At 39.1% G+C, this 25,929-nt stretch overlaps 1 long non-coding RNA gene across 1 annotated transcript in view; it reads right to left on the bottom strand.

The window, feature by feature from the left end:
• Positions 1 to 419: 419 nt before the first annotated feature.
• Positions 420 to 25,929, bottom strand: part of LOC121394169 — a 47,608-nt gene continuing 22,098 nt past the window's right edge. The window contains exons 2-4 of the long non-coding RNA XR_005961528.1: positions 3,141 to 3,217; positions 1,655 to 1,718; positions 420 to 728 (exon numbers count right to left, since the gene is read on the bottom strand). This is a non-coding gene — a long non-coding RNA (uncharacterized LOC121394169). The remainder of the gene's footprint in view (positions 729 to 1,654; positions 1,719 to 3,140; positions 3,218 to 25,929) is intronic.

Below are 25,929 nucleotides of genomic sequence, written 5' to 3'. Positions count from 1 at the left end.
CTGGTTTCTGGGGTCCAGATTATCCTAGCAACCATGCACAGGCCTGTATTTGCGGCAAGGCCACATAGGCCTGGGCCTAGGGCGGCAAAAAATAGGGGCGGCATGCCGCCCAGCCGCATTATGGGGACGTGTGCGTCCCCATTCAATTACACCAGCTGCGCCGGCGTTTTTTCGCTGGCGCGCTGGGAAGGGGAGGTGTAGGCAGGCGCTAGGACCGTGCGGCCAGCCTGGTCGGACCACACGGTCTAGGGGCGGCCAGCAATGAAATCCGGCGCTGACCATGTATTAATTTGAATCGAGTGGTCTGAATAGAAAGATGAGTAATAAAAAGAAGCAATAACTATAAATTTGCATTCTAACAGGGAATTTGTTTTTAGATGGGGCCAGTGACCCCCATTTGAAAGCTAGAAAGAGTCAAAAGAAGAAGGCAAATAATTAAAAAAACTATAAAAAAAGAAATAATGAATACCAATTGTAAAGTTGCTTAAGAATTGGTTATTCTGTAACATAAACACACAGGCACACTTTTAGGTAAATATAATGGAATACAACATTAGGGATAAACAGCTATGTCCAGTATGTCCTCAGTGTAAACATATACAAAATATAAGTTTAATCACTTAAAGCTTAGGTTATAATATGATGACGTCTACAAATTCATTCCAGTAACCCAATACCATGTGAGACAGCATCACACTTCCATCCAGATATTTTAGGGCCCTGGGTACCTGTTAGAAAGAGTGAGAGAGAGATGGCGTTAGAAAAATGCATTGTATATAAACATTTATATATATGTATAAACTGAAACCTTTCCACATGAGCAACAAGTATTACTTGATTCTCTTATGAATGAAAAAAGTGCCCATGTGCATGTCTGGTGGATGCAGGGGATACCTGAGTAATCAGGTGTGGTATGGAAGACACGTGACTGTATGTCAAGGTTAGTGTTTTAACTTATTTGCAGTTGCCCAACATATCGGCAAATCCATGGTTATATAACATTTACTTCACCTTTAAGCTTTTCCTATATTCTTCCTCAAAGATAATGGGATCAACAGCTTTCCACCTTTGGTAAAGGATAGTCTCTGCATCTTCTAGCCAATCGTTCTTTATCTCCCTGCTGTCCCAGGTGACTTTCTTATCCTCTCCTTTTCACCCTTGCATTACCAGCCTTACCACATGCCTTTTTGCTCAGTTTTGCAGTTCCTACTGTGGTCCTTGCTCAAAGATTAATTCTTACCCAGTCTTTAAGACTAGATCTTCACAATTGGCCTAGTGATGGAGTTTTCTTTCCAAACTACAGTCTTAAATGCAGTAACTACAACCACGGCATAGGATGCTTCCATTCAGGGCTGGAGATGTCATTTCCCTTCTCAGTTAAGTAAGGTCACTTATTTATCCATCAGGTAGTCAAGGGCATCTATCTACAGAGATATTACACCACCAAATAATCCTGTTGAGGCTTTAAGTAATAGGAGCTGCTTTTTTAAGCTCCAACAGGTTCTATTTGTGATAGCTAACATTTGCATTTGAGAATAGGTTGTAGCTTATATAAATCACAGGCAACAGATCCATTCTTTGTGCATTGAAGCTCTATCTTAATGGATTCTTTTATACGCAGTCTACAGAATACATTCCAGGGGTGCCAAATTACCATTCCAGGGGTGCCAGATGCATTGTCCTGCAGACCAATAGGGACAGCCTCAGTCCACATCCTTCTAGAGAAATCACATAGATTCAACAACAGCTAGATCACAATCAGATATCATTTTTAAGTAAAACCTTCACAGCCCAGATGACAAATTCATGAGCCCTTTATGGGCTCGGGAAGCCTGACAGGAGTTGCCTTCTTATTCATAGGAAACCATCTACCTCACCTCTACACGTTTCGTCCACTATGTCTTTTGGCAAAAGTCCTTTTCAAAACAACATAGGAAAGAGTCCTAGTCTATCTACTCAAGTCCTTTCAAGTATCTTCTTCTCTCTCCTCATGGAAGAAAGACTACTAATGCAATCTGCTGTCCAGCGTTCTTAAAGTTACTCCTGGCCTTGCTTCCTCTGCCATGAGGCCCTCTTCTTTCCTCTATCCAACCATACACTCAAAGTTACTACCACTTAATTGTTTAGATCTGCATAAAGCAATTGCTTTTTAGCTTTTTTTGTCATTTCTTCTCGTTTTATGGACTCAGCAATAACCTTTGACTAATATAAACCTGGTTAAATACCTGAAGATAGTTCTCTCTGCATAGTTCTCTGTTTAAACAATTAAATCCAATCTGAAGAGAACATTAGACTAGACTCACACTACTGGAGACCATCTGACTAAAAGTTGTCTTCGTGAGAGTGACTACCATATGTGTCCTTATATCCCATTAAATTGTTGCTACTGTATTTGGCAAGCTTTTGGAAGAATGAACAAGGGTTTGCAAGAACTGCCTGCAAATATCATTTATACTAGAGATCAGGTTTTCAACTTGGCAAAAATATCCAATTCTGTCTGTCTCTTTAACTTTTTCTCTGCATGTCCTCAATCATTCTCTTTGGAGTATATTTTTGAATCATTCATTCAATCATTCTTTGGCCTAGAACTCTTTTACTATACACAGCAGCCTTTCTCTTTCCTCCACAACCTCCAAACAGAGGCCTTCAGAACTACTTCAGAACTACCTGCTGTTGTTCACTCATTCTTTTCACTCACATTATGGTTTTTCCTAGGTCTTTGCTTGCCTGTTATCTGACTTCATTTCACTGGTTGTCATTGACTAGATTAATTTGATTTTATCTGCACACTGTGTGTGTGGTGAGTTTTTTTGGAGGGCTACTGTCTCACTAAGCTGTAGCAGATGGTAAGTTTGATCCCTAAAACAAATAAGAATCCTGCAAACCCTTTCTGAATATTCCCATTGCTTATATATATGAGCAATTACAACTTTGTCAAAATATTGAGTCAAAAGGTTGTGGCTAGCAATGAGGGGCTAGAATAAAAGTAGACAACACACAATAAGCTACTCGTACAAAAAAAGCAGAAAAATAAGATAACATAATAGTAAAAATTCCACCTTGGAAATTGTTTTTATTCAATTTATGAATTTCTTCGCAAACCGGCACAGTTGTATTATGGAGACTACTAGAGCACTTACTCAACCAAGGCCGGAGAAATTGTTTAATCCAGGCTCTTATCTCCCAGCAGCTCAAGCACAGAAATGGATTGTCAAGTCTACAGAAAAGGATAAATACATTTATATTAAAGTTAGGAAATTTATTAAAACAGATGGTTTAATAGAAGGCAAAACAAATGACAGTTAACAGTGAAATAAGAGTTTGATGTTTATTTTGTAATTATAGTTAAACACTGCTCATCCTTCAATGACTTATAATTATAGAATCTGAAGGCTTAATTAAAAAACCCTACGCATTCAGAACTCTCAAGGCATTAGATGGGCTGTAATGTTTGCACTAGCGTCAACTTTCATTTCAGTTTTACAAAACTATCTCCTTCTTTAACGTTTATTGGCAAGAATGAACAAAAGACTTTGCACTGCCAGCAGACTGTCTTTGCCTAATGCAAACTGTTTGGAAATTAGCACTATAAGTAGCTAGCTGTAAGTGCTATTCAATATGTTTAATGTCTCGTTCATTAACCTTTCCCAGCTGTACTTCAGATACCTCACAATGGAAAGATTTATAAAACAAACAATCTGCTTTGTGGTAACTCTTTTTTTTTTTCTCTCTATTTTTTTGTAGAAAGTTTTCTTCCCTACTTTTCTTAATAGCCTGTTAATGTTGACCGTTGAATTTATAAAAGCAGGTAGTGTAACATTCACACACCCTTTTTTCTATTATCAGATTTCAAATGACTTGAAATATGTATCGTTCTTTGATGCAAGAAAAAAAAACTCAGCACCACAATATATGGGTATTAAAAAAGAAAAGGCTAAGGCAAGAGATCAATCATTTTGTATTGTCTGCAAACATGGAAGTGGAATTTGGCTCTGCAGTTCACAAAAACTATTTTGAGGTTGGTTGCATGATGGTTTGCTGATATAATGGGCAATATCTGGTTGTTATCAAGGGACTCAAAGTGCACTTTTTACCCTCAAGCTCATTGTGCATAATTGCTGAACATGCCTTGTGCAAACTATGATTTTACAATGAAAGTCCTGGTATCTGAACTCCTATATTGATGGTACATGGAGATTAGTTGCTAGTGGTAAATCGACACTAAAAATGCAACATCCACGTTGCTTCCAGTTTCCCAAGTAGGCATGAATTTTCCTCGAGAGGTAACTTCAGTCTATTTTAAAAAGCCAAAGCATCTTGTGTGTTTCCCCACTGGTGATTTACATTATTGATTTACATTATTGTTGTAGTTCAGATTTATCACAGGTGTTAAAACACCCCATGTACCATGACCCTAAAGTAGCAAGACTGCAGTAAATATATATTACATAAGGCACAGCCTCAATAAAGAGCCATATAGGCTCGAAACATGTCATACATAGTAACATAGTAAGTTAGGTTGAAAAAAGACACATGTCCCTCAAGTTCAACCTTTCAAATCTATATATAACCTGCCTTACTGCTAGTTGATCCAGAGGAAGGCAAAAACCCCATTTGAAGCCTCTCCAATTTGCCTCAGAGGGGGAAATTCCTTCCGAACTCCAAGATGCAATGGGACCAGTCTCTGGATCAACTTGTACTATGAGCTATCTTCCATAACCCTGTATTCCCTCACTTGCTCAACACCATCCAACCCCTTCTTAAAGCTATCTAATGTATCAGCCTGTACCACTGATTCAGGGAAAGAGTTCCACTTCTTCACAGTTCTCACTCTGAATATTTAGGTGGAACCTCCTTTCTTCTAATCGGAATGGGTGACCTTGTGTCAGTTGGAAAGACCTACTGGTAAATAAAGCATTAGAGAGATTATTATATGATCCCTTTATATATTTATACATAGTTATCAATTCACCCTCTTCTCCAGAGTGAGCAACCCCAACTTGGCCAGTCTTTCCTCATACCTAAGATTTTCCATACCTTTTACCAACTTCTCTGCTCTTCTCTTGACTCTCTCTAATTCAATAATGTCCCATTTGAGCACTGGAGACCAAAACTGTACGGCATATTCTAAATGGGGCCTTACCAGCACTCTGTAAAGAGTTTCAGAGGCTGCCACCGCCTGAGGCAGTAGCCCAAATGCAGCCCCCCCTCCAGCTCTGCTCTTTCAACTCTTATCGATGGAGCGGATCCAGTGGGGGCTGCATCGCTAGTGCAGTAAGCAATATTCGCTCGCTGCCCTAGCAGAGCCGAATTTCCGTGTTAAAAAATGGAAATTCATCTCTTAAAGTTACCAAGGGCAGTTATCGCCGCCCCTGGTAACTGGCTGCTCCATGATGCCTGAGGCAAGGTTCTCACTTTGCCCCATGGCAGGAGCTGCCCTGTGTACGGTGGCAGAATGTCATGGAAAATAAAGAATTTTGAGCAGTTAATCCTGCTTCATGGCCTTATTTTTGTAATACCCTACCTGGCTGTTACTATGTGGCTGTGGGGGAAGTGCATATAAGAATTTGGCTGAAAAATAATATTTAAGGATACCAATCCCCCTGAATCTTTGTTTTATTTTCCAAGACACAGACAACAAGATCAGTAATTGTACGAAATCTATAATTTTGAGAAAACAGTGATCTTATGCAAATAATTACATTAAGCAAACAAGTTACAAACTCTCCAGCTTTGAGTACAGTCTCATATGGCTAATGGCAAAACGGCAAACTTAGCAGCTCCTTGTATCTCATTCCCTTCTGGTTTTGTTTAATACTCATAACTGATTATCCCCTCTCTTTTTGAAACAGTATCCAGGCCAACTCAAGGTGAATAGTCATGTTAAAAATGTCGGACTAGAGCACATTTGAGATCATGTTATGATTGACAATGATTGAAATATTGCTTAGTGAGCATGCGCTGAAATAAATTGTATTCTTTACATAATGTTGTCTTTGTTTATTTTACTGATGATGGGCTTCAGCAAAGGCTTTGGCAACCAGTTAACTCTGGACAGCTCTATTTGTACACATCAATTTGGATAATTTACAGGTATATAATCTATTAATCAGAATCATTGGAACCTGGGATTTTATCTAAACATTAAAAAACTCACTATGATTGTTTTGCCAACAGCTTACTGTCAAGTACATGGTACTGTTTTATTATTACAGAAAATAAGAAAAATCATTGTTAAAAATCACCAGCATCGTACACAACAGTCCCTTGCAATGTTTATCTGCTTTTGTTTTATGGCTTAGTGCGGGTTACAAGTGTAAGTTACTGCGGAGCTTTAATGATAAAAGGACAAGGACGAGCCACCCAGTGGGACACATTCATGTCCACAGATTCATGTACAGAGATTCAGTAGCTAGTCACTGACTAACAGGTGCTATTCTTCTCTCCAGACACGTGAGGTCAGCTTTTAGGAAAGCCATTAAACAATAGGAGTCACTTTGCTTTTCATACTTTCCCTTTGGCCACCCAGTGGGAAGAATATACTGAGGGATTTTATTTTTGAGGAGGTGCAAAGGGGGGGATTCCTAACAAGCAAAGCGCAATGTTTAAACTTTGTCTTTACTGCAGGTGTGCTCCTTGACTGCAAATGTTAAATGTGGGCTTGGTAAGCTATTCGTTTGCTGTGCTGTTAAAGTGGAATGACTTACCACCTCGTAAAGCAATTCGGTCGAACTCGTCCTTTCAACGAAGGAATTTGCAAGTGGTTCCTCTTGCCCAAAACCAACACTGCATAAGGGGTATGAATATATATCAAGGCATTTTGTCTTTTTGTACTGCTTGTTTGTTTCTCTAACCAATTCCTTTTAAACTGCATTTAACATTGCAAAATAAGGTTCAACATTATCTTTTTTGTTTACAGTAAACATACTGTATTTAAAAATAGTACACATGTGCCCATTCTGGTTGTTTTTCAAAAAATATTTATCCCATAGATATGTTGTACTAAAACTCAGCTTTGATGTGTCCCTTTTAAATGGTGATTATCAAAGGATCCTTGAAAGAATATATATATATATATATATATATATATATATATATATATATATATATATATATATATATTCGTCAAAACATACAATTCATTTAAATTTTGTGTAGACAAGAAGGAAGTATGGAGCATTCTAAATATACTATACATGTGCAAAGAGCTTCTAAAGAATAGGTTTAACTCCTTGCTTAAGGATAGAGCTGCAGCTGTGCTCTTTTCTGGACGGAGGAAAGACACAAACAACAAAAGAGCCTTAGAAGCCCAAGCTGATGCATGGGAAAGCCATTGGGTGACCATTGTGGCTGCCCTTCTACTAAGCAAATAGTTCAAACTGTTCATTCCCATCTCCCATTCTCTCCCCGGTACATTGTTTGTGTCCTTGCATTTCATTCTGCAAGGAAGATTGCTCCCTGGACTTATAAGCAAACAGTCTAGAAAAAGAGCCAGCTATCCCCTTCTTTCCCCTGGAGAACTAGCATTTTTATTTCAGCTCCAAGCTGTCAAAGGACTGGAGAGTTTATGTCAGTATCCTGAATTAATTGCTCTAAGCTGGGGCATGCTGTATGTATCACCAAATGTCCACAAAATTATTGTCAATAATATTTCCTCCGGTACCAAGTCCCAAGCTGTTCCTGCACAAAGTGTATCGCTTTAATGACGCAGAGATGTGCTAAGCCCTGCCAATTCGTATTATAATTTATAGGGGGAGGAAAAATAACCATTATTACGTTGGCAAATTATACATCAACTAAAAGGAGCCAAATAAAGTGCTGCACATCAGGAGGTATAAAAATAATATTTTCTACAATTAATGTTATGGTAAATAAACGCGTGGTAGGGCTGGCAACAAACGACACCATTTAACCGAAAAGAGTTTTTCAATCTATATAAGGGATTCAGTATATAAGGGATCCATTAGCTGGACTAATAGGATTACTACTAAATAAGAATATAAACTGTGTGTTACAGAATATTCACATTATTCACTCATTGTTCCCGATACATAATAAAGATGACTTCCTTACAATGAAACGTGCCTGTTATTGTTTAGGATATATAGTGAATAAAGTACCCCCTATTGTAAAATATAAGGATATTATAAGTCACCGAGGAATTCCATGACCATATAAAAGGTGACTTCTAATATCCTCATATTTTCCAACAAGGGGTACTTTATTAATTATAATAAACACGTTTTAGTGAGTCATGTGACAAAAATTACATCACTAGTCACCATTTATAAGGATATAATTTACAAGATATTCATGGCTTTTGTGTATTATAGTGCAGATATATGCAAGACTTTAGATTTACAGAGAACCCAGATATTTTATTTTTGTAGGAATGGGATCTGTTGTCCAGACTGAAACCTGTTATGCAGAAAGCTCAGAATTATGGGAAGGCCATCCACTGTAGACTCAATTTTTAAAATCCATGCTTTTAAATATGATTTCCTGTTTCTCTGTGATAATAAAGCAATACCTTGTACTTGATCCTTGTATTAAGATTATTTATTGGAGGCAAAGCAATCTTATTTGTTTTAATTAATATTTAAATCATTTTATAGTAGATCCAAATTATGGATAGACCCCTTGTCAGAAAAACCCAAGGTCATGATCATTCTGGATAACAGGTCCTATATCTCTATTTAAAACCTTTTTTTTGCTAGATTTTTATACTTAGAATAATATTAATTATCATTATGAATTAATTATATTCCAGCTGCTATAATTACAATTTATTTAACCTTTTCCACATCAGTTACTATACTGATGCCACTTATCATGGCTCCATTCATATACTTTTTCTATTTTTTAATAATGATAGGGAATAAAAATTCATAATAGTAAAATAATGGCAAAACGTTGGAGACCATGCTTTGTATTTTTTCTTTTCAGAAGCCCATTCAGTCACAAATTTACAAGTAATAGATGAAAAAAGAAACCTGCTCCGATGTGTTGTTTCCATGACAGACTTACAGTAAGACTGAATGAGTGAGCCAGACAACAATAGCCTAACAAAGGGATAACCCAATGTAGCAGCAATGAGCCACAGTCTTTTGGTGGCACAAAGGGAAGCAGAATAAAAGCAGAATAAAATCTCTTATTTATTTACGATATTGCACTAATGAAGTTGAGTATGTTTTTTTGTACACAACAGGGCACATTCACCAAGCTCGGGTGAATGAATAGAGGGAAAAAAACTTGAATTTCGAGTAGTTTTTTGTGCTCCTCGACTATCGAATTGGCGTAAATTCGCCTGAGTAGAATGATTCGAATAGATCGAGTGAAATAAACGCCCATTCGATAGTCGAAGTACTGTCTCTTTTAAAAATCATTCGACTGCCTACTTCGCCAGATTAAACCTACCAAATTGCTTTAAAAGACTATAGGAAAGTCCTGTAGGCTTGTTTTCTAAGTTTTTGATCAAATAAAAAGGCATTCGATCGAATGAAAATCCTTTGATCGAATATTCGATCGTGCGACTATTCCCCCGGCGAATATTCGCCCATTCGACTATTCGCCAGCGCATAAATTCGCCCGAATTCCCTATTCTATTCTATTCCCCAGTCGAATTTCGAGGGATTTAACCCCTCGAAATTTGACCCTTGATACATCTGCCCCAACATCTAGGTAAGAAAGGCATTTTTATAACAGGGAAATATTAGGTTGCTTTTATAAGGAAAGTGTTATTGAAGATAAATGTCATAATAAGTACCTTTGCCAGACAGTCAGGCCACCTACTGAGCACCTTGCTAGATGGCAGTTGGATTTGGTGTAAAGCATGAGATAGAATGGTGCTTAGAAACATAGCAAGTTTATTCTAAAGCATTTGCAACTATAGGTGGGACCTGTAATCCATGATACCTGGGACCTGGGGTTTTCCAGATAATCTGAATCTTTCATTCATTACGGGGGTTATTTATCAAAATCCAAATTTTTCTGATCTTCTAAATTTTAGCAATAAAAAAGTCTAAAAATTTGTATTGGGAAAAAACACAATTTTTTTTAATTATATCTTTGTTTGGATCAAATACAAATGGAACTTATTTTTACAAATTTGGATTATCGGATAAAATTCAGTCTATAGGAGATGAAAATCCCATAATTTGGAAATTTCTGGATAACTGGATCCCAGATAAAATATCCCATGCCTGTATTAGCTACATGGCTTTGTGGCTTGGGGCACCATTGATAAGTAGATAGAAACAGCTGGCCAGGACACTCCCCCCCACACACTCATTTACTGAAAATGTTATAAATGTGTTAAAAGTTGCAACAGTATAAAAATGACAACAATTGTGTGTATTTATCTTTAACAGACCCCTGTATGTATTTGTAGCCCCATCTGCCAAAGATTGTGCTATTATATAGTTTGCAGTATATCAAATACATTTTCAATTTGGAGTGTTATATGTGTGAAACAACATCACAATATCACAACTTTATTAGGTTTCCACAAACAATGTTTTTTTATTATAGCAGGAGCTGTGAATATTTCATATTTTTTGTGTTTTTCTGGTGCAGTTAATGTCAGCTGTGCAGCCAAAAGTTTTTATGAAATACAGGGCTCCGTGAAAATTGCCATGAAATACAGGCTCCATGAACAAATGGGTTACAGCTTAGAACTGCACCACATCTAAGCAATATTGCTGTCAATACTGCAGTAGAAGATAACCAAATGCAGCCATGAACTCTGTCTTTTAGGTCTCCTCTCACCAAGAGAATGCCTAAACACTTCTGGCTGCACAAGAGGAGGTCCAATAGTCCTACCTTTCAACAAGGCCTCACAGCACTCTCTTTTCAGTAAGTCTGTGTACTGTCATCTCACAATGTGGCAAGATCTCCATTGTTAGTAAAACGTATACATAGGGAAGTTTAAAAATAAAAAGTCTTAAAAACTGGCTTTGCTTCCCTAAGGATATACAGTACTTTGGACATCAGGTTGGTTTGCAAAAGTGGTATTGTGCACCATAATACCTGTATAGGCAAAGCCAAGAGAGACACTGCAAGAACAACTTCACAGCCTTTACAGGTATCCAAACCAACTTAAGTCGGGCAGCAGGTAAAATCCATGTCAAGAGTCTGCATTAGACTACCTCTTTCTGTATTCTATGCTGATTTGTTACATTTATTGCATATGATCCGGCAGCATCCTTGTTACTGGATTCTTGTGTCCCCCATCCTTGTTCCTGCCTTGAATCTATGATTTTCTTTGAGCTTACCTTCACCTACTGGACCCTGGCTATATTCCTACTTCTTTCTCCTGTGTTTTTTTTTGGGGGGGGAGGAGGAATTTGCTGTACATCTGGGATACCCAACTTTTTTTTACCTGTGAACCACATTCAAATGTAAAAAAAAGTTGTAGAGCAATTATGGCATGTGATTGACTATTGGTGGCCCCTATGTGTATTTGCAGCCTACTGGAGCTTCTGTTTGGCAGTACCCTGTTTTTTATGCAACCAAAACTTGCCTCCAAGCCAGGAATTAAAAAATAAGCACCTGTTTTGAGCAACATCCAAGGGTTTGGTGAGCAACATGTTGCTCATGAGCCACTGGTTGGGAATCACTGCTGTTGTGCATGATATGTTCTTACTGCCTCATTCCAAGGGTTGTGGAAGAGAGTCAAGATTACTTCTTGTTCCCATTCTGCCCCTGTTACTGCCCAGAAGTATCACAGACTTACCAGCTATTGGTTTTAACCAGTTTCTCCCAGCATATGGGCCCTAGTTAGGTACCCATCCTTTTCACGCAGAGCAAAAGAAAAGGGCACCGGGATTATATCTAGCAACAGCTACTCAGAATGTGGGTATTGTGCCATGAAATTAGTAAGGATCTTGGTCAACCAAACCATGACAGATGCAATAAATTATTGCTTACCGGTATTTTGCAGAACCATGTACTGATGAGATTTTCATTCACTAAACCAGAGGAACTGGAGGACAGTCAAATAAAAGGGACAATGACTGGGTGATGAATTGATTGTTATAAATGCAGTTATTGGTGCTTTAGATATATATATATATATATATATATATATATATATATATATATATATATATACACATGATACAGGCTTGATTATAGTGGTCCCCATCATCCTCAACTCAAGACTGGAAATACATTGGAAAGTTCTGATTGCTCCAGCTTTTAAGTGATGCTTTCACTTATATAGCCAGCTAAATGGCAAAGCAAAGCTGTAAAAAGAAGCAAGAAACTAGATGTTTATTGCACACTTTAGGAAGCTTTGACAGACTGCAATCATGATGTCCCCACGTGCCATCATCTGACCCTCCGGTTCATCTCCAAAAGAGTTTACTGAGCCAAGGGTCCAGAAAAGAAGAAGTATACGTCAGTACCAAAGGCAGCAAAAAAAAAATCAAAAGAACGCTGTGACCCTTAGACTTATCTTGGATCTAGTCACCGGATACTTTTGTAAATCTATGATCAATAGAATGTTGTGGGTGGAAGCCAGACTTTCCAGAGACAAGAGAGTTAACAGACAAAGTAAATCAAACAAACGTAAACAATTCTTTCAGGAGATGTAGAAGCCAGTGACAACTGTAACTGGAAGATAATTGGAGAGGCATGTGGGGTCAGACAAGTGTTTCTTGAGGACTGGAGTTACAAGAATTATTTTTAAAAGTGATTTTAATAGGGACAATGACAGAAGAGGTGACAGAGAGTTGTCAGTAGGTAATCGTCTTGCCTGTAAATCATCTTGCCTGTGCCTTTCCCCTTCCATGCAGCACAACAGACACTCACAAATGGAATTTTAATGATCTTGACAGTTTTTGAAAATGCATTTTCATTTTGGAAGAGGGTGATTGTTTTGATAATTTGGGGGTGGGTCCATTGTGTTTTTGGTTTTCTTGCATTTTTTTCTGAAAAAAAAATCTTTCTCAAATGTCAGTGTGAGGTTTTATCTGCAGTGCAAATCACTGCCAGTGACGCAGGTTATGGGGGAAACAAATACTATCAGTGACATATCTATCAGAGAGATGTTTCAACAGTAGCAACTTCAGAAAAAAACAGAATGTCACATACTATATATATATATATATATATATTTATATATATATATATATATATATATATATATATATATATATATATATATTTGGTTATCCACACTCCACTGTATTCAGCGAGATACCCAGGTGCTACTCAGTAAGTGCATATTCAATATAAGTCCAAGGTAAATGAGTGCACACTGGGAACCTATCCACAGGTTAACTTTAAAATCATAATTTTATTTAGATAATTAAAAAACAGGCCAACGTTTCGGTCCACCTCTAGGACCTTTATCAACACCCATCTTGATAAAGGTCCTAGAGGTGGACCGAAACGTCGGCCTGTTTTTTAATTATCTAAATAAATTTATATATATATATATATATATATATATATATATATATATATATATATATATATATATATATATATATATATATTTATATATTAGAATGCTAAAAAGGAAACCCAGTATTGCTCCTAAAATTACAATATATATATACAGTATATACTTACATACTTACTGCTTTGTGTGTATTTATATATATATATATTTACGTTCGCGACAATTTTTCTCTCTCTAAATATCTAAATACATTAAAGTCAATGGGTATTTGTGTTTGCCAACTTTTTTGTCCTAATGCATTTAAGTCAATTGGCTTTTTTTCTTATGGCGACTTTTTGGTCCAAATGAAAAGTTAATGGGCGTTTTTTCTTATGAGTGTTTTCTCTGTGAATTTTTTGCAGCAAATTTTTGTTGTGTTATGTTACAACAGTAGCAACTTCAGAACAAGCCATGGCCCATGAATGTGACATACTGTATATATTTAAGTGAAGCAGGAACATATTATTTTGTCGACAGCATAGGTAAATATTTAATCATAAGTTTTGTCTTGAATTGGGACTGAAAAAATATTCGATATCATTGTTCCTGCGAAACCACCTAATTTGTTTATAACTGTAAACAACATAATCTTCTCTATGAAACCTGCTGTACTAAAAGCACCATGAAGCCGCTGAAAGCCACTTCCTATTGGAATTCCCATGGTGCATTGGAGAGAACATTGTCTATCTTTAGTCTTTTCACCCATGTGCCATAAGTCCAATATAATTATAATGGAAATGGTAGGGGGCAGTTCCTGCAACTGTGATCTGTTCTGTTTGTTTGTTCCATTCAATTGAAATGTGGGCTTAGGGATGGAAAACTAGCTCATCAGTTCATCCCCGGCACAATATCTGAAACACACTGGCATACACTAAAGACTGGATGTGTATAAGTACTTTAGAGTTCCCTGAATTGCAGGCCCAGGCAAATAGTGCTAAAAATAGTACACTGAGCAATTTTGGAAAGGTTCATGCTTGAAAACTAGGGTCCCTTATGACCCAGGCAAAAGTTCCAGGATTCTGATTGCTTCGAACTAAACTATGCCATCTGAGGAAGATTTAGCCATTTTCTACTAAGCTGATTACACATCAGTTTGCATATGGAGTCCAAAGTGATTGGTCAGAACCATTAAATAATTGTTTTATCATTTTGACCAGGCAATTATTGGCCCATATAGTCTATTGTCGGTTGACCCCATTGGCAGCTCGAACCCTTTCATCAGTCATTGAGGAAACACCAAACTCCATTAGAAGCTCTAGACAGCATGCTGCATTACCGTACCATCTTCTCAGCTAGCCCAGTCTCCCAGCTTAACTCCCAAAAATAGTTCTATAGTTGCTCATTAAGATTGCTTCTTGGTCACTTAAGCTGGCCATACACTGGCAGATCCATTCATTGGGTAAGACTACTAAACAAGACAATAATTTACTTATTTGCCACCCAATGGTGTGCCAAATCACAGTGCCAGGCCAAGCTGGAATGGCCACCTGAATCCTGACCTTTGCCATGTGCACTTGATGAAGTATGTGATGATGCCCCAGGCATCAACGTTGCAAAGGTTCTAAACTAGGAATAGGCAGACAGAAGAGTTACATGCCAAGTGCCCCCACCGTTGCTCCTTAGGCATGTGCCTACCCCTAGTTCTGGCACTGCCAAATCATAGTTTAGCTCCAGGGCCAACAATTGGATGTAATGGAATTATGGCCCGATGCAAATTTTCCCCTACAGTAATTCTCAGACTTTCCAATAAAAACCCTCATTGAGTTATGATCAAGGTGTCCATCACTCAGGAGTAACCATATTGACAGTCAGTATCAGGGGTTAGACTGGCCTGCAAGAGTATCAGAGAATCTCCCAGTGGGCCCAAGTCCTAGCATGCCTCATTCTAAGACAATCCCCCCCGAACCTTTCTTATTCCTACCATGAATCTATTTAACTTTTATAACATTTGCCAGTGTGGGCCCTGAATGTCATATTTTCTGGTGGGTCCTAGAAGGCCCAGTCTGACACTGTCAATATCTACTTGTGCATGGTCAACTGTGGTCACCTGTTCTTCCCTGGCTTTAACCTCCCTTTATGATTCAAAACTGTCCCTGGCCTCTGGCAGTAATCTGCATGTCCATATTGCCAGTATGGGCCCGCGTCCCTCAATGCACCCTTAGCTTAGACTATTGTATGGCATTCACATTTGTAAATATAAAGTTGAGAATTCAAATATGTACAATATTACCTATTTCCCAAACTGATGTGGAACGTCCACATTGTTTGGTGTGTTATGGTTACATGGCTGGCATTGTTCTCTTTCTCACTTACTGTGTGTAAATAAACTTAAAGTATGTAAATATATTTATATGAGCATTAAATATATATTAGCAATGACATTTACATTTAAGAGAAGGGAACTTGTTGTATTTGTTGGTTTTTTTTCTTAGAAGCAAATAATAAGTCAAGCTTTTTTGTTGATTATTTTGACAAAATGACATTTAAATAAATATTATCCATGAAATAAGAGTTAACACAGGCTTGAATGAATTTGTTACAGTGTTACCTGTCGATCAGCAGACAAAACAAACAACAAGCCGTTATGTTTCTACACATTTTTATTACAAAGATGAATTAGTGCCAACATTTTTGTCTCTTTATTGTACTAAAGATGTTATAGATTTATGGATTTCCAGTAGCACGTGTCACCATTGGTTGTTCTGTTTAAATAAACTGAATTGTATCTAAACTGATTACTGACCAGGAAGCTTTTTGAAGTTTCTGAAGCTGAATGTAAAATGGCCAATCCTCAAGATAACTAACCAACTGACTCACTGGCTGGCTAGTTATCCAAGAAAATACATGGAAATACTTGCTTTCAATTGTTACCAAGCCAGTCTAGCCCTAAGCGTTTCCCTTCCAATGAATAAAATACTGGTCTGGACTTGAATGAATGTAAATTTAACAAGGAAGGGGGGGATATCATCAGCGACACTGATTTATTTAGCTCTGTAACTCAAAGGATACAGCAGCTAAAACACGACTGGCTTTGATATAGCACCCAGTGATCTCATACTTTAAGGGATATGCGTGAACGTTTCCACTTGTGTGCTATATGACATGGGAATTTTACTACAAGTTTAAACATCCTCCTGCTCTATAATCTCTAAGGCAGAAAAGCACAGAGAAAGTTATAGATAGCCAGCTTCAGATTACCCGGAACCCCTTGGCAATGAGCCCTGCCAACAAGTAGCCTGACGTGCCAGTGAATAAGGAATACCCCTGCTTGTGCATGGTCACACCCCTTATTTGACCCAACCATGACCCTAAACCCCAAACATGACCCATTAACCCGAAACCCTTTCCATGATCCACCCAAATTCCACCCACTCCAAAACAAGCCCCCCTTTGTTACCTGTGAATTGTTCCTTCTACTTGTCCCTCTGCCATGGAATACCCCATGTTATTGGGGGTGTCAGCCCTGACTTGATTATTGGTTATGGATGAACGGAAGGTTATTTTTAGGGTAGGCTAGTGGTGACATTTGCCTTCAGACCCTAGGACCAGAAGAGACTCTGAGGGAGGATGGCAGATAGAAGACCTTCAAAGACCTTGAAAAAGTTTCCAAAGAGGAGCCAAAACATTGATGGAGTTTCTATTAATGCAATAAATGAATTTCATACGGAGTGGGGAATTACTACCAAGTGCTGCCGTAGGCATGTTACATCTCCAACCTTATTGGCATTGCATTTAGCTACATATGTTTTGCAGCAGGTTAAAGTAAGTTCAAAAAGGGCAGATCATTTTTTTATAATATATAGGCACCCAAGGGCCAGCACGCTGAAACTGCCATCCTAGACATGTGCCTTTGGTGCTTATATAGTAATATATAGCCCTGTTCTTACTTACAAGATTAGGGTATTAAATTATAGATTTAGATAGCTATAGATATTCGATTAGATCATTAGATTAGACATCTATCTACTATGCCTCTATCAAGACACAAGACCCCATTATTATCATTTCCAAGATGACTTTTGATCTTGTAGACGTGATTATCATGCAAAGCACAATTCATCAGGACACCTCTTGCAGATTACACATGGCTACTGAATGTTATATGTAGTATGATACAGACGCACACCTTTGTTATTCCAAAGTTAAAGTTTAACTGCTGAGTATTTCCATGACTGAGTCATGCAGTAAACTGCCCTGAAATGGTAAATCACAAACAATTAGCCATTCGGTCGCACAGAAGAGATTTTTTTTCCGTGTTTTTTTTTTTCAATAACATTTCCAAAGCTTCGGCACTTGCAGAAATAATAAACCAATTTATATACCGGTGGAAGGCCGACATCACGAGTGGCTTTGTGTAAATTTTTCACTTGACTTTTCATTATCTGCCTGAAGAAAAACAATCTATATGTATGGGATCATCTTGGAATTCAGGAGATAAAAGCTAAAACAAATGCGCTTTGCATATCCCCAAAGCTAAATGTCTCAGTGTTTCATTCTATACTTCGATTTTGATTTTTTTTCTCCTGTGCCAATAATTTTGCAAAGCAAAAAACAAAGGGCAGCAGTTTGTGTGTTTTGTGTTATTTGCTGGAAATATTGATTGGGTAAAACGGTGCTGGTTAATAAGTAACTGAAGGCAGATACCACTTCTGTCGCTCCAGGGCTTTATTGTTCCTGTGTTAAAAATATCCACCTACTTTTCTCATTTTTGACTCAGAATATCGCCATAACAGTAAAGAATAGATCAGATTGCAGTGGGCACCATATTGAATGATAATTATTCAATAGTGCTGGTTTTAGCACGTGTCACATTGGGATTAATGGTTTGTGTGATTGTTTAGTTTATGTTGAATTTTAGCCCAGGGCTTGGAAGCACTTTTGAAATATAATGTCAGTTTTGTAAGGGGATGCACCTAATGTGTGTGCTGTAGTCATAAAAAGATGCTCAGCTATACAGCTGGCAGTCAAATGATTGTATGTGTGCAATGTACTGTGAATGAGGTGAAACCGGATCAACCCGCTGCTTTGCTACAGATCAGAACAAAGTACAAAGCCGTATTACAGTTAGCCCTTAAAAACATAATACAGCACTTCTGCAGTGTATACAGAAATAATTACAGGTACACAGCAATCACTGACTTCAGATGTGACTCGCAAAAAATGATACAAACCAATTTCTTGCTCCATATAACACTTTAAAGGGAAAGTATAAGCAAGAGAAATGTTTGGCTTAAAGGGTCTCTGTCAAAGAAAGATTTTAATTTGGCCTTTAAAAAAAACAAGCTTTGTAATTTAGATCACGGACCAGAATTTGATAAAAAAATGGTTCATTTTCAATCAGAAAAAGGACAGTAAGATTTTGTTAGCATGTTGGTCATGTGACAACGTCAATTTCCTCTGTGGCCAAAAGTTTGGATCCTGTTACATTCTATTTTTTTTTAAACAGTAAGCGGTGTAACAAAAGTTGGCACATTTGCAGATCTAGTAACCCATAGCATTAACCAATCAACAGGTAGGATGCTATGCCCTCTATATCAAAGTCTCAGAATTTATAAATTGCATGGCACTGTTTCACCTCTGTAGATGAAATGTACAGGTATCTGACCTGCTATACAGAATTCTCGGGGGCCTGGGGCTTTCCGGATAATGGATCTTTCCATAATTTGGATCTCCATACCATTAGTCTACTAGAAAATCATGTAAACATTAAATAAACTCAATAGGCTGGGTTTGCTTCCAATAAGGATTCATGATATCTAAGTTTGGATATTATTACAGAGAAAAAGGAAATCATTTTATTTATTTGGATTATTTGGATAAAATGGAGACAGCCTTTTCCGTAATTCGGAGCATGCTGGATAACGGGTTTCAGGAATACAGATTCCATACCTGTATTATAAAAAGGGAAAATACTTAAAAGGGTTGTTCATCTTTAATTTAACTTTTAGCATGTAATGGAACAAGCAATTAGGTCTAGGTCTTCATTTTTTTTAATTCTGGGGAGTTTCTGAATAATTAACTCTTTCCAGCTTTCAAATGGGAATAAAAAAAAACAATTGCTTCAGCGAGTCTACGTTTTTATTGTTATGTTACATTTTTTTACAGATTTTTCTGTTAAGGCCCTCTCCTATTCATATTCCAGTGTCTCCTTCACACCACCACTTGGTTGCTAGGGGAATTTGGCCCCTACAAACCAGATAGCTGTTGAAATTCCAGATTGGAGAGCTGCTGAATAAAAAGTTAAAATATTCAAAAACCACATATAATAAAAAAAAATCGAAGACCGATTACAAATTGGGTCAGAATATCACACTTTACATCAAACTACAAGTTAATTTAAAGGTGAGCAGCTCCTTTAATAACTGTCTCACATTAAAAAGGAAATCTGCCTAAAAACTTTTAGGAGGTTCTTTCTGGAGGACAAAGATATTTGTCCCAAACTGTGCATCCACAAGCATAGTGCAAAAATAATGACAGGTTGCACTTTTGTTTTGCACTATGCACTTTGCCCAGAAGTAGCAATGGCCAAAAATTAATAGGCAGGCCTGGACTGGCAATCTATGGGTTCTGGCAAATGCCAGAGGGGCTGCTGTATTGTTCCATAGAAATTTACAATATAGTGGGCCAGTCTCTACTGGGAGTCAAAATAGGCCCTGCTATTCCAAGTACACAGAGGCCCAAACAGCCTCTGTGTACTTGGAATAGCAGGGCCTATTTTGACTCCCAGTCCAGGCCTGTACATAGGTCACTGCTAAACATAGATACCCCCTAAAGCAGCAATGGCAGGACAGATGATACTGACCAGAATCACTTCTGCTTCATATCAGTGTGAGCAGCATATCTGTTTACACTCATAACAAAATAGTAGTTCTGCCCATGCTGTCACAATATGGGTGCAGGCATACCTTTTATGTCATAATATTGACATTGACATTTACCATGATGTCATAGCACGGATCTGTCTATGTCTTTTGACCTTTGAAATTCACACAATATTCATATCTTTCCTTTCAGCATGGATGTGACACCCGACCGGGCAATTAAAGACTGAGGGGGAACATTTGCAAAAAACAAAACTTTGGGAATAAAAATTAATCTGTCGCAATGTAACATTCTTCATTAGGCTTTTATTGCACTGCAAATCTTAATTGCACGTTGCGAACCTTCAACACCTGATCTGCAGTTTCGTTAAAAAAGTGGTTTGCGGAAATTTTATTACACACACTGCGAATGTTCACAAAAGCAATTTGGTCGCAAACTTTGCAAGGAAGTCGTTCGGGTTTTTAAGCAGTCAAAATTTGAGCAAACATGGTTGCTAATGTTTGTAGGCGCCTATGCGAATGTTTTTTGCACTAACGACACATATTACATTCTCCCTTTATAGGAGAGGGAAAGCTCTATTTACTTGGGGGTGCCAAAAGTTAGACACCCCCTAATGGGGGCACCGGCCCGGGGTGTGAGGTAGGCATATACAATCACTTGGGGTGCCTAACTCTTGGCACCCCCAAGTAAATAGAGCTTTCCTTCTCCTTTAAGATCCCACAAGCTGTAGTCCTTACAAAGTTGAAGAGCAGTGCAATTAATTGGGAATGTGTTGTTGTAAATACCCTCCAATTATTATAAGATTTTTCCACCGCAGCACAAGATGGACGACTTTTGAAAGCTTTTTTCAGACCAGCATCCATTGCATTGTTGTCCAGTTTCCATGGCTGAGTTAAGCTGGCCATAGACGCAAAGATCTCATCGTACGAATCGAGGATTCGTACGTTTTTCGGAAAGTGTGTGGAGAGTCCCGACATTTTTCCTCCGGCGGAGATCGACCGTTTGGACGATCGGACAGGTTAAAAAATGTATGTCGGCTGCGGGTAATATATCTGCGTGTATTGCCGATCGTACCATTTTCAGTGGGAGACTGTCACTAGCTTTGTCTATCATACGATTGCTGTCAGGGGCAGAACATCGGCGGATCTGTTCTTTAACTACTTTATTTGATCGGAATGGTAAGACTTTGATCTGAATGGTTAGTGGCAGGTCGGGAGATGGGAAAGTCCAATCGTACATTGATTCATACGATCTGATTTTTGCGTCTGTGGCCAGCTTTAGACTGCATGCCAGCCATCGCTTTGAGTCTCAGCAGCAGCAGCAATTTAGCTGCATATCTGCCATCTTATCTACTGTGTGCTTGTTTCTGCTCACTCGTGCATGAAGCTCGTTCCTCAGAGAGCCAGGCCTTGACAGATAGGGCCAGAGTAGATAGAATGAGACAAATGTCTCATTACAGCCTTGAGTTTAAGAGAAGGGAGCAGTGATCACCTAGTTTGGTGCTTCCAACTTGACAATGTGGTGCCTAATCTCTGATAGAAGATACAGTTAATAGTAATATAACAGTGAAGTCTGTGGAGCCCATGGGTAGTCTGGGAGCTATAGCAATGCTTGGGTCGGATGTATCTGTCCCATGGGCCTCCCATTACACAGCACTGCCCTAGTTGTGTCCATTAATAATATAAAGGGCCAGCAGGACAATGTTTCCTTATATGACAACGCTCTGGCAAGTCAAAAAAAAAAACACCCCGTGTGTTACATCAGCCTGTATGTAAAGCAGGCCTTTAACAGGTTATTGGTGATAACTCTGTCTTTCCTTATGGAGCAGCTCAGCGTATTGGCCTGTGTACAGGACCAAAGCAATGGCCTTTCTAATATATTATATCATCAGGACATCAGTCGGGAAGGCTGAAAAACCCATGAGGCAAGAGCTTTACTGAACAGTGAATGTTGCCCTCTTACGGTATGTACAGTATCTCCAGCCAACCTTCATACGATCAAGGCCCAGACTGTCAATCTGTGGGTTCTGGCAAATGCCAAACAGGCTGCTGTAAGATGCCATAAATATTCACTATTTAATGGGCTGGTGGGGGGCTGTTTGGGCCTCTGTGTACCAGGGCCTATTTTGATTCCCAATCCAAACCTGATATGAACTGATCATTAGCATTAATGTCAAATAACTGGATGAGACTAACTTGGTCCTTTGTGCACATGCCCAGCTTTCAACTATCATCCCTGCCAAAAAGCAAGGCAGGTCTGCTGTATTTGTCTACTTATGTTTGGCCAAAAGTTTATGGAACTTGTCGCTCCCGTTCTAAAATCAATCATATTTATGCTGAGGACTGTATCTCCAGGACCACCATCTGGGGGACACAGTGGGCACTACTATACCGGGCCTGGGCCTAAAGGGGGACCCGGCTGTGCTGCACTTTAAAAAATAGCCAGGGCCCCCCTTGACAGCGCCAAAGCTTGCCGCATCTTATGTAGTTCTGAACCGCCAAAGTCTTGAAGAGCTGAAGTGCTAAAGTCCCGACCAGCTGAAGTTGAAGTCCCGAAGCCGTGAAAAGACCCGAAGCCACGAAAGGAGCCGAAATTGAAATCCCGAATCTGTGAAAAGACCCAAAGTCAAGAAAGGAGCCGAAAGGAGCCGAACTTGAAATCACGAAGGAGCCGAAGTTAAAGTCCCCAAGCCGTGAAAAGACCCGAAGTAACGAAAGGAGACGAAATTGAAGTCCTGAAGCCACGAGTTCAGTTCTATAGTTTTTTAATTTTATTAAACCCCTGGCCACCAATGTATTATTTTAATACTCTATAGGCCCTGCCACCTATGTTTTTTAAAAAAATATTCTCTGGGGCCCGAATGTTTCTTTTTAACTTATAAAAAAGGTGGGGCCCTGGAGCCAATGATTTTTAAAAAACTTTTATGGGAGGCCCTGTCGCACTATTTTTTTAAACTTGTAGGGGGGCCCTGGTCACCATCAATTTTTTTAAAAATAAAACTTTTATGGGGGGTCCTGGTGCCACAGTTTTTTTAACTTATAAGGGGGCCCTGACCATCAATGGCTTTTTATAACTTGTGTGTTGGGGGGGTTTATCGTTTTTAGCGCTGATGTCTGTGTGGTCTTTTAACTGTGGTGTGGCGTGGGCGGGATCTGGGCGGGGCTTGGGGGCTGGGGTGGGGCTTGGGGGCTGGGGTGGGGCTTGGGGGCTGGGGTGGGCCCAGGGGACTCCAAAAATGTTGTTGTACGAGCCCCATGATTTCTAATGGCAGCCCTGTGTATCTCTATCACTTGCACAACATGGAGAAGCATCGTTTGCAACTAAATGTGTACCAAAAGCATATAAACATAGTGACAGGAACTCAGCGGTGCAAAGGGAAATGATTTCCCCCATCCTACTCGAGTCTGATATTGGACAGTGATGACATGTTTTCCATAAGAACACTATTTATCAAAGTATTTTTACACCTGAATTTGAGTTCATAAGATCAGAACGAATAGGACACAGAATCACTGTTTGTTGCTCTGTTTAGGCCTCTATGTAATTGAAATGCCAGGGCCTATTTTGACTCCCAGTCCAGACCTGTTGGATCCGATTGTTGATACAAGTACAGATGACCTACAATTCTTGCTGAATGGCAGCATATGGATAGCTCATGTGACACAGGGTCTGCCTGTGATATTATGGGTCAGACACATGCAACTGCTGGGACTGTTACCAGGGGCAACGGCAGAAGCGCCGGGGACAATGGTGCAACCTGAAAGAGCGGCTTCTTCATAACTCATGTGCTGGCTGCGGCCCATTCACAGGGACATTCGGGGACAATATGCTGATGAATGGGACACCGGCAGGTGCAGGCGGTGACTTTATCTTGCAGTGGAGACAAGTTTGGTGACAAGAGCTGACAGCAGGGGCATTGTCCCAGGGGTCAGGGGACACATAGGGCTGGGAGGAAACCAGTAAAAAAATCAGCATTAGCTCCTCATAGATAAATTCACTCTATAGGCAGGGTGGCATTACTTATTATTACATTCTATAGAAACTTGGTATATGCAGAACTCACACACACTTTACTTTTATACGTCACTTTATACAAAGCATGTTTTGAAATACATTCCCATACTGGTGCCTAGCAACATCAAGTGCCTCACTCAAACCTGTGTTATAAATTATGGTGTCAAATGTATATAAGGATAGCGGAAAGTACCTAAGAGTTCCATGACCTGTCCTGGTATTATACAATAGAGGGCACATACTGTGCTCAGAAAACACACAACTACATAAGTGTCTTTATGTGAATATTGAAAATTTGTCAGTAGGATCTTAATATGTATGTGTGTGTATTTGAACTTTGTCTGTATGTTTGTATCTGTGTGAGTGTGAGAGAGGCTGAATGTGTTAATGTGTGGGGGGGGGTTGAGAGAAAAGAAAATAATAAACGTATCTGATGTGTGTATTTCAGGGAGTCATTGAGAAAGCAGAGTGAGTGAGTGAGTGAGTGAGTGAATGAGGGAATGAGTGAGTGAGTGAGTGAGTGAGGGAATGAGTGAGTGACTTAGGGAATGAGTGAAAGAGAAAGAGAGTGAATGAGTCAGTGAATGAAGGAATGAGTGAGTGAGCGAGTGAATGAGGGAATGAGGGAATTAATGATTGACTCAAGGAATGAGTGAATGAGAATGAGAGAGAATGAGTCAGTGAATGAGGTAATAAGTGAGGGAATGAGGGAATGAGTAAATGAACAAGAAAGAGAGTGAATGAGTCAGTGGGTGAATGAGTCAGTGAATGAGGGAATAAGTGAGTGATTGAGGGAACGAGTGAATGAGTCAGTGAATGAAGGATTGAGTGAGTGAGAAAGCAGAGTGAGTGACTCAGGGAATGAGTGAATGAGAAAGAGAGTGAATGAGTCAGTGGGTGAATGAATGAGTCAGTGAATGAGGTACTGAGAATGAATGAGCCAGTGAGTGAGAGGGTGAGTGAGTCAGTGAGGGAATGAGTAAGTGATTAAAGTGATTGAGTGAGTGGATGAGTGAGGGAATGAGTCAGTGAGTGATCGAATGAGTGAGTGAGCAAGTTAATGAGTGAGTGAGCAAGTTAATGAGTGATTGAGCAAGTTAATGCGTGATTGAGCAAGTTAATGAGTGATTGAGCAAGTGAATGAGAATGAATGAGTCAGTGAATGAGAATGAGTGAGTCAGTGAGTGAGTGAGGTAATGAGTGATTGAGTGAGTGAATGAGTGAGGGAATGAATCAGTGATTAAGGGAATGAGAGAGTGAGTAAATATATGGGAGTGTGTGAGAGAAACTCTGTGACTGTGTGGGCAGCAGAAACAAATAAAGATAAAGAGTATCTTATAAAGTGTGGGTGTGTGGGAGAGTTGTGTGATTATGTGTGTGTTAGAATAATAGTGTACATGTGTTTGTGCTAAAGAGAGTAAGTGTGTGTCTAGCTGTGTGTGAGTGTGTGTGTGAGTGTGTGTGTGTGTGTGTGAGTGGGTGAGTGTGTGTGTGTGTGAGTGTGTGAGTGTGAGTGAGTGAGTGTGTGTGTGTGTGTGTGAGTGTGTGTGTGTGAGTGTGTTGCATTGGACTGTGCAGAACTTAGATGAAAAGGTTTTCCGTCCATCCTTGAGAAAGGTTAAGTGCACCGGGCTCCTTATCCCAAT

The sequence above is a fragment of the Xenopus laevis genome, chromosome 5S, assembly GCF_017654675.1.
Source record: "Xenopus laevis strain J_2021 chromosome 5S, Xenopus_laevis_v10.1, whole genome shotgun sequence".
Taxonomy (NCBI): domain Eukaryota; kingdom Metazoa; phylum Chordata; class Amphibia; order Anura; family Pipidae; genus Xenopus; species Xenopus laevis.
This window is presented reverse-complemented; position numbering and strand designations above follow the sequence as displayed.